The sequence below is a fragment of the Ictidomys tridecemlineatus genome, chromosome 10 (assembly GCF_052094955.1).
Source record: "Ictidomys tridecemlineatus isolate mIctTri1 chromosome 10, mIctTri1.hap1, whole genome shotgun sequence".
In the NCBI taxonomy this organism is placed as follows: domain Eukaryota; kingdom Metazoa; phylum Chordata; class Mammalia; order Rodentia; family Sciuridae; genus Ictidomys; species Ictidomys tridecemlineatus.
The window spans coordinates 6099802-6113812 of record NC_135486.1 but is presented as its reverse complement, the minus strand read 5'-3'; positions in this window follow the sequence as shown (position 1 = coordinate 6113812).

The window sequence follows — 14011 nt, the reverse complement described above, 5'->3', positions numbered from 1 at the left end:
AAGCAAAAACTAGGTGTCTCCGTCTTCTCCATCACCAAACCGCAGACACGAAGCATGTATAGACTTCCATTCCCAGCCAGTTATCACACAAGAGAATCAAAAGCAATATTCTTAAAAACATGAGGGTTCAGAAAATACGACATCCTGCCTCTTAAAGAAAAATTACTGGAAATTTACATAGTGCAGTCAGCCAAGAGAGAAACGGAAACTGAGTGTTAATAAAATCAGATCATCTCATTCTTAAAACCCTGTGATGGATTCTCATTGCCCTTTCAGTAAAAACTAGACTTCCTGTCTTCCTTGGTCCCACCAATTGTCACCAGCTTGGTGTATTAGGTCACAGCTCAAACAATTTAAAAAGTTTAATAAAAGTGTGGGTAGGACCTAAACTACCAGGAACAGTATGTCTCCTGGGCTTGAAGGGATGTGGAAAGGGAGTGGTCACCAAGATGGAAGGAGAAGATTTGTGGGCAGGAAACAGACACCTGACCTCTTCTTTCTTCCTTATGATCTGATTCTAGGACTCCCCGTTTTTAAGCCAAACTAGAAACCAGAGGGAAGGAAACCGAGTGATCTGTGTGATCCATGCCGGTCACATTCTAAAAGGCTCAGAAGTGCATCTGGTGCCCAGACACCATTCCCACCATAGATGCTGTGGAAGTTGAATGTTGGCTGCTAATGGCTCACAGCTGCCCCCTTCTCTGGAGAACTGCTCTCAGCCAAAGGGAACATTTCACCTAGGAACTGTACTCATCCCCTGGGGGTACCCTGGAGCCAAAGACTGTGACCCCCTTGTCTCAAGGTGGATCAACTCATGCTGTACAAGCTTCAGAGGCTGGACAGAGACACACACACGCACACACCCTAGACTACCTAGATAACCACATCCTTGCTTGGCTATTTCCCTCCTTATCCTGCATCCCTTAATCCCTTAGAGATGTTGAGCCCTCCCCCCCAAAATCACACACCCCTGCATCCCTGCATCCGACTATTCCTAAGGAACTGTAGGTGGTTGGTACTAGAGGTGGTCCTAGAAAACCAGACTGGGACTCTGGAGCTGATGGCCCTCTGCTGGGAGGCGTAAGGACGGCACCCCTGGCTGGTGTGGTTTGAATATCAAGTGCCCCCTAAGCTCCTGTTAAGGCAGGAGTGTTCAGAGGCGAGATGATTAGATGTGAGCGCTAGCCTAATGTGTCCCTCCTAGTTTGAATGGACTGAGGGCGGCAACTGTGGGCAGGAGGGGTGTGGCTGGAGGAGGAGGGTCCTGGGGTGTCCCAGCAGGGTGCATCTTCCCTGAGGCCCCTCCCCACTCCCTGATCCACCTTGAGCCAGCAGCTCTTCTCCACTGGGCCCTTCCCCCACCATGTGCTGCCTCACCTGGGCCCAGAGCAAGGAGTCGGCCTTCTGTGGACTGAGACCTCTGGGCCCACGAGCCCCAGAGGAGCTTGTCCTCCTCCTAGTTGTTCCTGTGAGGTATTTTGGTCACAGGGACATGAAAGCTGACACTGGTGGTGAGTGGAGTACTGACCCCAGTGGCCCCTGACCCACAAGTGTTCACCTCCAGTGCAGTGGGAGGTCCCAGGGGAGGGGATGCCCAAGAGCAAGCCCAGAGCTGGCGCTGGGCAGGAACGGAGATACAGTAATTGTAGGGACTTGGGAAGAGGTGGCTGCTGCCAACACCAGAGCTTTGAAAAAGGAGAGTGACAGGTGCAGGCCATTATCAGGATCGAAAGCAAAATGTGAGAATTAGAAAAACTCACTGGAAGTATTTAAAGAGACCTTCGTTCCCTGGAGCTGGAGAGCAGGCAGCGCTGCAGGCCAGACCCAGACCCAGCGTGGGGCAGCTGACTTTGGAAAAGGACGCCCTCTCAGCCTCGGGGGTCCCCTCTGCCAGGTTCCAGGCCCTGGTTGGAGGGAACAGTGCCTAGAGATAAGATGGGGTGTCTGGGTAGATGCACCTGAGAACCTTGAATCCTCAGATTCCCCGGAGCCCTCTGGCCTGCAGAAGAGAATCCCCTGGTTGAAAGGTAAAGACCTGTTTCCCCTTCAAGGTTTAAAGCTATGCCATGGCCTCAAACAAGGCCAGAGCCTTCCAAGATAATGCTGGCCCACCTTGAGACCAGCCCAGCTCCCTGCCTGGCCACGCCCCACCACCCCTGGAATCAAGGCTGGGAGTTGACAGTTTGCTGGCACTTGCACAGATGGTGGGTGACAGAGGGGAGGCGGGAGCCCAGGAAGTAGCCACCAATCAGTTCCCTTCAACTTACACAACACTCCAGGTTGATGTGCCGCAGGGCCGTGCTGTGAGGGGCAGTGGGCAGAGGCCGCGGGAGCCTGATCTGAGAGCTTGCTGGTTCTCCGTCTGCCAGCGCCGGTGTCATGGCAACCCTGTTGCCCATCAACCACTTGCTGCAGATGTTCCTCATTTCCCAGCCCTAAATCTCCCTTCTGAATCGACTCAGACCCTGGTAAGACCACGTTTGAGTCACCTTTGCTCCCAGCCCAAACCTGACACACAGTGGGTGCTTTATATGTGTTAAACATTGGTTAATTTATTTAATCATCATAAAAATAAGTATCCTGAGGCTGTACCTCTACTTGTCACTTATTTATCCAGTCACAAATAATGATTGACCCTTCCCCCGACTTGCCAGATGCTCTCTCTCCTCTCCTGAGCTCCTCTTTGTCATTTCTCCTTTCCCCTTGTCACTGGATCAAGGATGACAATGGTGGCAACTGTCATCAGTGCCAAGGTGCAGAGCAAATACGACCATATTCCCACTCCCTGCTCTCAGTCTCTTCCTGCTTTCAGCCCTCATATAACCCATATTATTGGCAAGTTTGTCTTCCTAGTCCCTCTCCTTGGGGTGGCCTACAGAATTCTATAAATATGTCCTTCTTTATAGAACGCAGTCATCAGCTAAAAGCATGAACAGCACTCACCCAAGGCAGGGTAATAGCCCAAATCTTAAAACCGGCACAGCAAGGAGTGGGGAGAACTGGGCATGGGCCCGGGGTCCCTCAGGGGCCCAGGGCAGCCACTGTCTACCGAGAGAAGGCCCTCGTTCCATAACTTAAAATCAGTACAGCTTGCTCTCGTCTACCCACAGCAGACGTGAGCCCAGGCAGGGTCCGACTGCCATCCCCAGGGTCCCTCACTTTGCTGAAGGGACCAGCTGAGTGGTGGCACTCACAGTGCAGCCAGGTTCCAGGTGGGACTCCATCCATGGCCACCTCTTCGACTCTGGCTCCTCCAGCAGCACAAGCAAGAAGCAGGTGTCACTGACGGGCCCCAGGAACCCCAGAGGAGGGCAGAGGAGGAGAGCAAAGTGACGGAGGAGGAGCTGGAGCCCACCCTCCCTCGGGAGCAGGGCAGTGGCTCTGTTTGGTTGTAAGCGTGGACACTCCCACGAGCAGCCGAGGACCTGTGGCGGGAAGACCCGAGCTATCCCGACAGCCCGCTTATCCGGAGTCTCGTGGTTTTCCCTGAAACGTGTAGGACAACGATGACCCCAGGAGACCCTGCTGTCACTGCCATAAAGCTGACCTGTGTCGAGCTGGCTGTGCCGAGGGCCTCACTGCAGTGAAATATTGGCTGAATTGTCTGTGCAAAATGGGTGGGGACCTCATTAAGTCCAAGTGCAACACGAGGAAGCCCGAAGTGTCACTAAATCACTGAATAACACGACATCTTTTCTCCAAGTCTGTCCTGGAAATAAATCTTGTTTTGTCTGATGGGCGTGTACTTTTCACAAAGCCAAGTCAGTATTAATTGCTACCAGAGATGCTTGTGGATAGGGAAGTTAATCTTTGGAATAACTGGAACCAGAAAACCCAGGATTTTGATGAAAAACCTTCAAATCCCCCCACTTGGCCCCTCTGCTCCACCTCCTCCCTGGTCCCCAGCCAGCAGCGCAGAGGGAGCATGGGAGTCGGCTGGTTCCCCACCCTTCCAAGCGTGGGGACACAGCACATGCCCCGTCCTCCCCGTCTCGCTCTCCCTTGCCTTCCTCCTCATCCTGTCCCTCCTTCCTGTCCCCTTCAAAGCCACCATCATCGTATCATCACTAACACAGTCCGGTGATGCTGCAGGCGTGCCTCGAAGTCTGGGTGCTTGATCTGTTTATCTGCATCTGTTCTTGAGGGCACTCATTTCTCCTCTAACAGAAGGTGAATCTGAAGCAGTTCTTAACACCATCACGATAGGCCAGCAGCTTGCAGGACGTTTGTCATTGTAAACATTTGTCTCTGAGCCACTTTTGGTCCTCGTAGCTGCTGGTGGGACACTGTTGGAGTCTGGTTGGGGAGGCCCTGAATGCCCAGGGAGCTGGGGTCCATCAAACTCGAGACACACTCATCTTCTGTAGGGATGGAAAGGAAGAGACGCCTGAGAAAAACCCAGGTTACCAGCCACTCTTTGATGTCAAATCGTATGAATTTAAAAATATCATTCGATACCTTGCTGCCATCATCAGAACCATGTTTCAAAGCACTTAATGCCTTAAATGCTTCAAATGCTCTGAGACAAAGTACATTTTATCTCCATAAAATGAAGACCAAAAAAATGTAGATCCTTTAGCACTATGAAAAATAGTTTTTTTCCTTAATGAAACAAAAAAAAATGTTATTAACTGGCTCAGTGAACAATGGCTTCTTTTATACCGAAATTGAGGAAATATCAATTTTTGCGACTGTTTCCCTTTAACCTCAATCTTATTGATAGACACTAAGCTGAACCTGTTCACCTTCAGGGGACACTGCTGTCTCTCATTGGCCTTCCCTGTCAAGGGGCTTCTTGAGCATGATAAAGGTGATCTAAAAGTGAGGAAGGCTCGTTTCAAACATCAGCCGCCAGCAACAATAGAAGGCAGCCACGTCCTCAATGTTTTTCCAACTCTGTATCCAACCTCATGTTCTCCTTCTGATTTTTCTTCCTCTGTACCTTTACTTCAAGTAGTATCCGGTTTTTTCCTGGTTTTCCGAAAAATCTTGTTTTTCCCCAAAGTTTACATTGCCCCACCTTCCCCCCAAGCTCACGTCCTCGTCTGCGCCCAGGTTGTGTGGCCAGAGCCCAGTCCCCCATTTGATGCCTTCGTGCTCGGCTCTCCAAGTGCTGGGCCAGGTGGCTTCGCACTGCCTGTGCGTGCCTCAGCTTGCCAGAGACAGAACCAGGCATCGACACCTCCTTGTTGATTGTCAAATTTATATTTGCTCTAAGAGTTCCTCTTCCTTTCCCTTCGCCCCATCCCCAAATGAGATCAGCTTCAAGTCAGAGCTCATTCTAGAGGCACAGAGTCTTGTTTATCCTGGAAACTTGGCCAGCAGCTTTGAATTCTGGACAGTCCGCCCTACTTAAGGGGCGGCTGGGGGGCGCTCAGTGGGAGAGAAAACAGCTTTCCCAGAAGCGAGTTCTGACTGGTCCGCTTTTGAAATCTGGAATGATTCCTTCCTCCTGCATTGTGCTGGAAGGGCTGTTGGAGGCCACCGTCACTTGATGTGATCCAGCCTGTTTCTGTAAACAGGTGGCTTTGCTGAGGGCCCTCTAGTCCTCCTGTCTCCTGCCTCTGCCGCTCCGCCAGGGAGTGCGTTATTTCTGAAGGGACCCCAAAGAGCCCCTTGCTGCACTATGTTAGTCAGAGGCACAGGTCACCTCTGAAGAGAGCTGGCTTCCTGCTTGGCGCTCTGCTGGGATCGCGGTGGACAGTAAATATCGAATCCTTGTATCTGGCCACAGCCCCCAGTGACAAACTCAATCCAGATGTGACTGAAAGTCAGAAGTCTGACTTAACCATAAAAAGTTCAAACATGATTGTAACTTTCCCCATCATTGTTTTGCTTACTATTAAAAAAAAAAATTGGGAAGAAGACTTAAAAGAAATAGAACCCCCCAGGTCAAGTTAGGCTCTCTTCTCCCCTTAACTTCAAGCAGTAAGTATCTCCATTTGACTCTTATTTGTTCCGACCTTTCCTAGAGATGTCTAAAAGCTTTGCTCAGAGTCGGGCTATCGGAAGCCTGCGCAGATCCGTCTACTCTGCCATCCGTCTCCATGGCACTCTGGTCCCCAGTCACCTGGCTGCCAGCTCTCGTTCTCTACTAAGACTCCCATGGGATCTCACTGTGACATTCCCAAGTCCAAAGCCCTTAAGACTGTCCTTTGTGTAATTTTAAGTAAGTAATTTTTTTTCTCTGTTGCAGTGCTGGGGAGCAAACCCTCGGCCTCAAGCACACAGCTAGGCAGGAGCTCCACCTCTGAGTCGCACACACCCTGCTGCTGTAGTTTTCTTTTCTAGCTCACAAAGCAGAGAAAACTAAACAACTTCCTGCCCTAGGGTCTCCTCTGCACGAGGAGGAGAACCACTCAGGGCCACACCTCAGAAGAGCCTGCCACCCCTCCTCCAGGGCCCTCTGCCTGGCGCACGCCTGGCTCCCGATCCTCCAAGATGCAGTCTTTCATGGACTTTGAACTACCTTTTTTCAGACATTTTTTTTTTCCAAATCTGCCTGTTTGTTTATCTTTTCCTCTTCTCATGTCCCTTTTTACTTCTGTAGCATGAGATTTCCTGTTTTTCTTATGAACCAAACTTTGCTTTGAAAGTGGCCTTGTTCTCTTGTTTGCAGCTTTGTAGTGCTTATGTCTCATCTTTCCAGAACAAGATGATTTAGCTGAAATTTTGGGTAAAAAATACTTCATACCACATAAAAAACTTTAACCCAAACGGATCCTATATATAAAATTCACATAGACAACTTTTAGAAGACAGAGGGAAGAATCTCCATGGGTTGAATTAGGCAAAGCTTTCTCATGTAAGTCACAAGCCAGGGGTAGTGGCATAAGCCTGTGATCCTAGTGACTCAAGAGGCTAAGGCAGGAGGATCATAATTTTAAGGCCAGCCTTAGCAGCTTAGTGAGACCCTGTCTCAAAATAAAAAATAAAAAGGGTTGGGGTTGTAACTCAGTGGTAGAGCACCCCTGAGTTTAATCCCTAGTACTAGGAAAGAGAAAGAAAAAAAGACAAAAAGCATAAACAAAAAATACTTAAAGAAAATAAATTGCACTTTATCAAAATTTAAATCTTCTGCTTTTCAAAAGGTATTCCTAAGACTGAGCACAGTATTTACAAATCACGTGTCTGCTAGGGGACTTGGATCCAAAATATATAAAGAACTTGCATGACTCACCAATAAGAAAATAGACAACCCAATAAAAGAAATGGACAAAAGATAAGTAGATGCCTTACCAGAGAAAAGTTCCAGGTGACAAATAGCATCATTGGTCTTTAGAGAGACAAATGGAATTAAAATCACAACAAGGCACCACCCGTGTGACCCGTTGGAAGACTACAGGTTTTAGAAACCTGACACACCAGCATGCCAACCCTCCGCGCGGACGTGGAGAGTAGGCTGCTGGGACACAGTATATCACACGGTCTCCAGAACAGTCGGCTGTTCCTCATCAAGTTAAATCTATATTCATCCCATCAGGGCCACTCCTGCATGTTACCAAGAGAACATGCGACTGCACAAAGACCTAATTGCAAATGTCCTCCACAGTTTTACTATTTTTAAGAGTGGGATCAAACCCCCAGCCCAAGTCATATGCTGAAGTCCTAACCACTAGTTCCTCAGAATGTGGAATTACTTGAAAATAGGTGATTGCAGATGCAATTAGTTAAGGCGAAATCCGAGTGGAGACAGGCCCTCAATCCAATGTAACCAGTGTCTTTATAAAAGGGGGAATTTGGAGCTGGGCACGGTGGTGCACACCTGTAATCCCAGGGGCTCCAGGAGGCTGAGGCAGGAGGATGGTGAGTTCAAAGCCAGCCTCAGCAAGTGAGGCACTAAGCAACTCAGTGAGACTCTGTTTCTAAATAAAATAAAAATAGGGCTGGGGATGTGGCTCAGTGGTTGAGTGCCCCTGAGTTCAATCCTCGGTATCAAAAAAAGAAAGAGAGAGTTTGGACGCAGGCACATATGCCAGGAGAAGGCACGAGAACATGGAAATGGCCATTACAAGGCAGAGGGAGACCTGGAGCAGATCCTTCCTCACAGCCCCTGGGAGAACCAGTCTTGCTGCCACCTTGACTTTGGACTTCCACCTCAGAACCAGCAGACAACCCATGTCTGTTAAACCACCTGTTTGTGGTCCCCAGTTACGGCAGCCCTAGGAAAACCAATACATTCTTATGAGGCCAAAACTGAAAACCGCCCAAATGTCTACCCACTGATATCAACATAAACACAGTCTGGTACATCCACCCAGAATATCACTCATTAATCAAAAGAAACCATTAGAAAACACAACAACAGGGGTGAATCTCAGGAGCACTGATGCTAATTCACAAAAGGCAGAAACGAAAGGTTGCATGCTGCATGCTCTCATTTATATATCATTCCTGAAAAGGCAACAGCAGTAAAGACAGAAGTCAGATCAGTGGTAGCCAATACCAGAGATCAAGGACCAGGGGAGGAGCTTCCTGGGCAGAGGAAATGCTCCTGCAGATGCTGTGGGGCACATTCCAACAAGCCCAGCTCAGGTCGGAAGTGCATTTAACACACCAACCACTGAGCATCTCAGCCAACCCCCATGTTGCTGTTTGGCCTTGTGATCATGCCCAGAGCAGCAAGTCTCTGCCGCCACCATGCGACAGTGTCCACGGTGAAGGCTGGCCCGGAGGAAACAAAGCCAAGTGTCCAAGTAGTTTCTACAGAGGGCCCATCACCTTTACATGATGGTGAGGTTGGAAAATTATGAGTGGAAACATTGCCAGTCGGGGACCATCTGTATTTAGACTGTGATACATGACTGTACATATGGGCCAAGGCACATATACGGAAAGATGATGGATTTTGCTATGTGCAAATTATATTTCAAATAAACCTATTAAACTTACATTACAAAGACTTTCAAAGATAGAAGTCAAAGTGTCATATAGTTATTATGAACATTTTTGCAATCCTTACATCTATATTTTATAATTAAAATATATGTTTAAATTGAGGATAACATTTCCTTATTTTACTTATTAATTTACTTTTTAACAAGATATTTTAAAAGATCATTTTTTGAAACTTTATTTCTGACTATCCTACCATATGGTATATGCTACAGTTTTTTTTGACCGATCCATTAATGTTTGAAAATAAGGGTTTCCCTGCAGTGTTTTGCAATTATAAAATAATACCTAATTGATATTTTTAAAACTTGGTTGTTATTCTCATATATAAAAATACAAATGGAATAATTGTTTTATGAAACAACAATGATAAAAGACTGATTGAAATTACTGGTTTAAAAAGTGCTGCATTTAGGGACCAGTTGTGGCTCAGTGGTAGAGCCCTTGCCTAGCGCGTGTGGGGCCCTGGGTTCGATCCTCAGCATCACATAAAAATAAGTAAATAAAATAAAGGTATTGTGTCCATCTAAAATATATTTTTAAAAAATAATAAATAAATAAAGTGCTGCATTTGGAATGCATCCCCTCTGCCTCCGTACAGTAGAAGTCACGTGGGGCCTGGGCGGGGACCTGGGTGTGTGCGGCAGCTGTGCCCCTTGGGGGCTGAGCGGTTACAAGATCACACACAGCTCTTCCCTCTGTATGTGGGTGAGCGAGTCTTGCCCCCCTGCCCCCCAGATCTAAGGCTCGAAACACCAAAGGAGCCATTTCCGACCTTCCCTGGGGAACAGGACGGCTGGAGAAAGGCCCGGGCGCAGCTTTGGTTTTCTGGTAAAAGCAGAGCTGTTGCTGGGGTCCACTCCTCCCCCCCTTTCTCCAGCCTTGACCACAGAAGTGGCACCTGGAGAGTGGCACGACCATGAGGTGACGGACGAGAGGCCACAGGATGAGAACAGGGAAGGGGGGTCCAAGGAGCTGGTTCTTGAGGACTACTGCCCCAGCGCCCCGTCCTCTTGTGAAATGAGGGAAACTACCTCCCCTGTTTACCCCCGTCTGTGTCCCTTGAGGACGAGGAGGGCTGGGAGGAGGCACAGTGGATGGCGCTTTCCAAAACAGGACCCACCGAGCGCTTCAGGAGCCGCCGTGGGTTCAACGTGAGGCGAAGGACAGTTCACTGTCCTCCCCTCGGATCCTCCAAGCTTCTCGTTCATCAAGAGTCTCTGCGACCTTCCCTAGGCCCTTCCCACATATTTTCCAACTTGTACTAATTACTTTGAAAAATGTATACGATGAAACCAAAGTATTGTGTGCCACGTAAGTTTTAAAAAACTACAAAAGCAATCCAGTTGCCTTGTTCCGTGAACGAGTGCTGCAGAGGACCAGCCCGTAGCATGAAGGGGAACTGGAGCTCCATCGTGGAAAGCCACTGATAATTGCCAGATCCACGGGGTGCCCTGGAGCTACCTTAGAAGGGTGGTTGGGGCCTCAGTCCCAGCTCCCAGGAGCACTCTTTCCTGAGCCCAGAGCTCAGCCTCCTCCCTAATGGGACGCAGTAGGAACAAGGCTGGCCAAGGCCAGGAGGAGGACTCCCTTTGCCTTAATCCAAGGTAAATGCGAGGGCTTAGAGGAAAAGGATGCAGAACTCGGTCACCAGCCACCAGGTCTCACATTTAAAATGGGGCGATGCACACCCCTTCCCTGGAAGCGTCACTGTTAGAGCATTTCCTGGGTGCTGGTTCAACACGCCCACTCGGCTTCCACGGGCTTCCATGGCCACGAAGTTCAGACCCCGTTGCTAAGTCACCGCTCAACCTGTGATCCTGGACACAGCTCACCTCCCTGTCTGCAAAGCGTCAGGATAATATCAGCACTTGCTTTGCCAGTGCGACGCCAAGAGGGATCTGGTGAAGCACTCAGGACGCTGGCTCCTGGACACGCCTGACCACGCCAGCCACCGTTACCCCTGTAACTCACCCCTCCTCTGCTCTGTTGGCTCTTTGCCTTTAGCATATAAACACATTAAGGTTTTTTCCATCTTAAAAAATAATAGTCCTTGGATATTAGCTTTTATTTTTTTTTCCCCTTCAATTTTCTTGACTCCACTTTGGATTTGGCTGCATGTGCACAGCCTGGGACAATGCCTAAAGACTCAATAGTGTCCACTCAGCCACAGCCCAGCTCTGGTGGCAGGGACGAGGCCCGGACATAGCTCAGAAGAGGAGTGAGAGGTTAAGAGGCAGAGCTGTGTCTCAACCCTTGGCTCCACACTTTCTTGTCCCTTCTGAACCTCAAGCTTCTTCTCCAACAAGCCGGGGCTGAAAACATCTGCTTGGCAGGACAGCAGCAAGGTCGAGACAGACATGCACAGAGCCACCGCAGGTCGGATGCACAGTAAGAAGCCATTGCCACTTGGAGCAGAAACTATGCAACTCCTACGGGGACACCCAGCGCCAACACACCAACAGGCAGGACCTTCCTGGACAGGACCCCTGAAGCTCAGGAGGTAAGGCCTAGAGTTAATAAGTGGGTGTCATCAAATAAAAAAGCTTCTGCACAGCAAAGGAAACAACTGAGAAGTGAAGAGAGGACCCGGGGAATGGGAGAAAGTCTTTGCTACTCTTTGACAGAGGATTAATACCCAGCATATACAAAGAGCTTAAAGAACTTAAGAACAAAGTCAAATAACCCGGCTAATAAGTGAACTAAACAGCCACTTCTCAAAAGGAGAAACACAAATGGCCCAACAAATATATGAAAAAAAATATTTTACATCATTAGCAATCAGGGAAATGCAGATCAAAACTATACTGAGAGTTCATCTCACTCCAGTCTGTAACGGCAGTCATTAAGAATACAAATAACATGATAAATCCTGGAGAGGATGTGGAGAAAAAGGAACACTCTCACACCGTGGGTAGGGCTGTAAATGGGTACAACTGCTATGGAAATCAGTATGGAGGCTCCTCAAAAGACTAGCATGGGACCACTGTATGACCCAATGGAACCACTCCTCAGTATTTACCTGGAAGCTTCAAGGTCATCTTAATGCAGTGATGCGAGCAGAACCATGTGCACAGCACAATTCACAGCAGGCCAAGGGGAACCAGCCTAAGTGTCCATCAACAGAAGAGTGGGTAAAGAAAATGTGGTGTATATACACACAATGGAGTATTACTCAGCTATAAAGAAAAATGAACCATGGCCTTTGCAGGAAGTTGGATGAAACTGGAGATCATCATGTTAAGTGAAATAAGTGCAACTCCGAAGGCCAAGGGTCAAGTGTTTTCTCTCAGAGAAAGGGAAAATAAAAAGAAATTTGGGGGTAGTTTTCATGAAAATCAAAGGGAGATCTGTAGAGGAAACAACCCAAGGGGTAGAAAATGGGGAAGAAGGAGGAAATGATGTTGGCCAAATTATATTGTTATATCATATGCATGTATGAATATGTAGCAAGAAATCCCATCAAATGAACCAATAAAAATGTGGGGGAAATGGGCTGGGGATGTGGCTCAAGCGGTAGCGCACTTGCCTGGCATGTATGCGGCCCGGGTTCAATCCTCAGCACCACATACTAAGATGTTGAGTCTGCCGAAAACTAAAAAAATAAATATTAAAATTCATTCCCTCTCTCTCTCTCTCTAAAAAAAAAAAAAAAAAAAAAAAAAAGTGGGAAAAAAGGAAATGATCATCCCCTGAGACTCGAAGTGCATTGTAACTTTCGACCCAGCCGAGAAGAGAAGCTGATGCATGGGGTTTGAGGCCTTTGCCTCCACCTTCAAGAGCAGAGAAGGAAGGCATATTTTGAGTCTTTCAAAGAATGTTCTTTGAAAACAGACCGAGCTGAGCTCTGAAGGGTGGGTGAGGACTGGATGGAGGAGAGGGCGACGCTGGGGAGCAGGACGGGGGCTGCCCGCTCGCCCAGCTCTGATCACTCGACTCAGATGCGGGAGGAGTGGCCTTGCGTTCGCGCTCTGTTCGAGCCCCCCACCCTGTGCCGTGGACAGCCAGGGGCTCGCTTTCACCGCAGAAAAAATGAGATGCAGAGAGGTCACCTAAAGTAGGCTCTCCCGCTTACCGAAGGGGCAGAGAGGTGACGGACTGGCAGGCCTCTGCCTCCGAGTCCGGGGTCACTGTCTAAGCCACAGGGATCCGCGGGGGGCTTGGTGGGGGGAGGAAGGCAGGGCAGAGGGAAGGCAGGATGGCAGGGTGTGTAGGACCAGGGCAGGACAGGCCAGGGTGAGGAGGGCCTGAGGAGCGGCTGGAGGGTCGCCCTGGGGTGGGGCGTGGGGGACATCTGAAGGCAGACGCATCCAGACCTGGCTGCTGACCCCACACGAGGCCAAGAGGAGCAAAGCCCAAGGCAGCGCTCTGGCTGGGGCAGGAGGAGGCAGTGCCCGCCGTGGGAGGCGGGGTGCTGGAGAGGAGGGCAGCTTTGGAAGGGACTTCCCCAGAGCTGCCGGCTACGGGACAAGATCTGAGAAGATGAGGGCTCTGATTTGGGCGGGACACGAGGAGGTCGTGAATCGAGGAACCCAGACCAAAGATGGGATTGGGAAGTCGTCATTGAAGACGTGGGAACAGATGGGCGTTTTGTCTACTGTACCTAACAAACCCCCCCACACTCCGCACATGAGAACGAGCACTTTACGGAGGGGGTCAGCTTGGTGGCTCTGGGTCTCCTATGAGGTAACAATCACGTAAGGGGGCTGCAGGGACCCTTCTGGGCCCACTCACGTTGCTGTTGGCAGGAGGCCTTGGCTCCTTGCTAGGTTGGCCTCTCTGTGGGTTGTCCCACGTGACCCCCTCCCCAGCGAATGACCAGGAGAGGAAGAAAAGCCCCAGGCCCCAGAAGGGAGCCACCGTCCTTAGTGACAAGCCATCACTTCTGCTACTGTCCAGCCCGGGTACAACGTGGGAGGAGAGCCTCGCGGGGCGTGGATACCAGGGGGTGGGATCTGTGAGGTCAGAGACCCCAGACCAGCTCTCCAGCAGGTGCACCTATCATGAGAAAGGTAGGGTCCACAGGAAGAGCACTGGACACCCATACTCAAGGCCACCCTGACCTTGGCCAGGAGGGGGGAGCCATCAGAGGGGCAGCCAGAGACCCAGGAGTGTC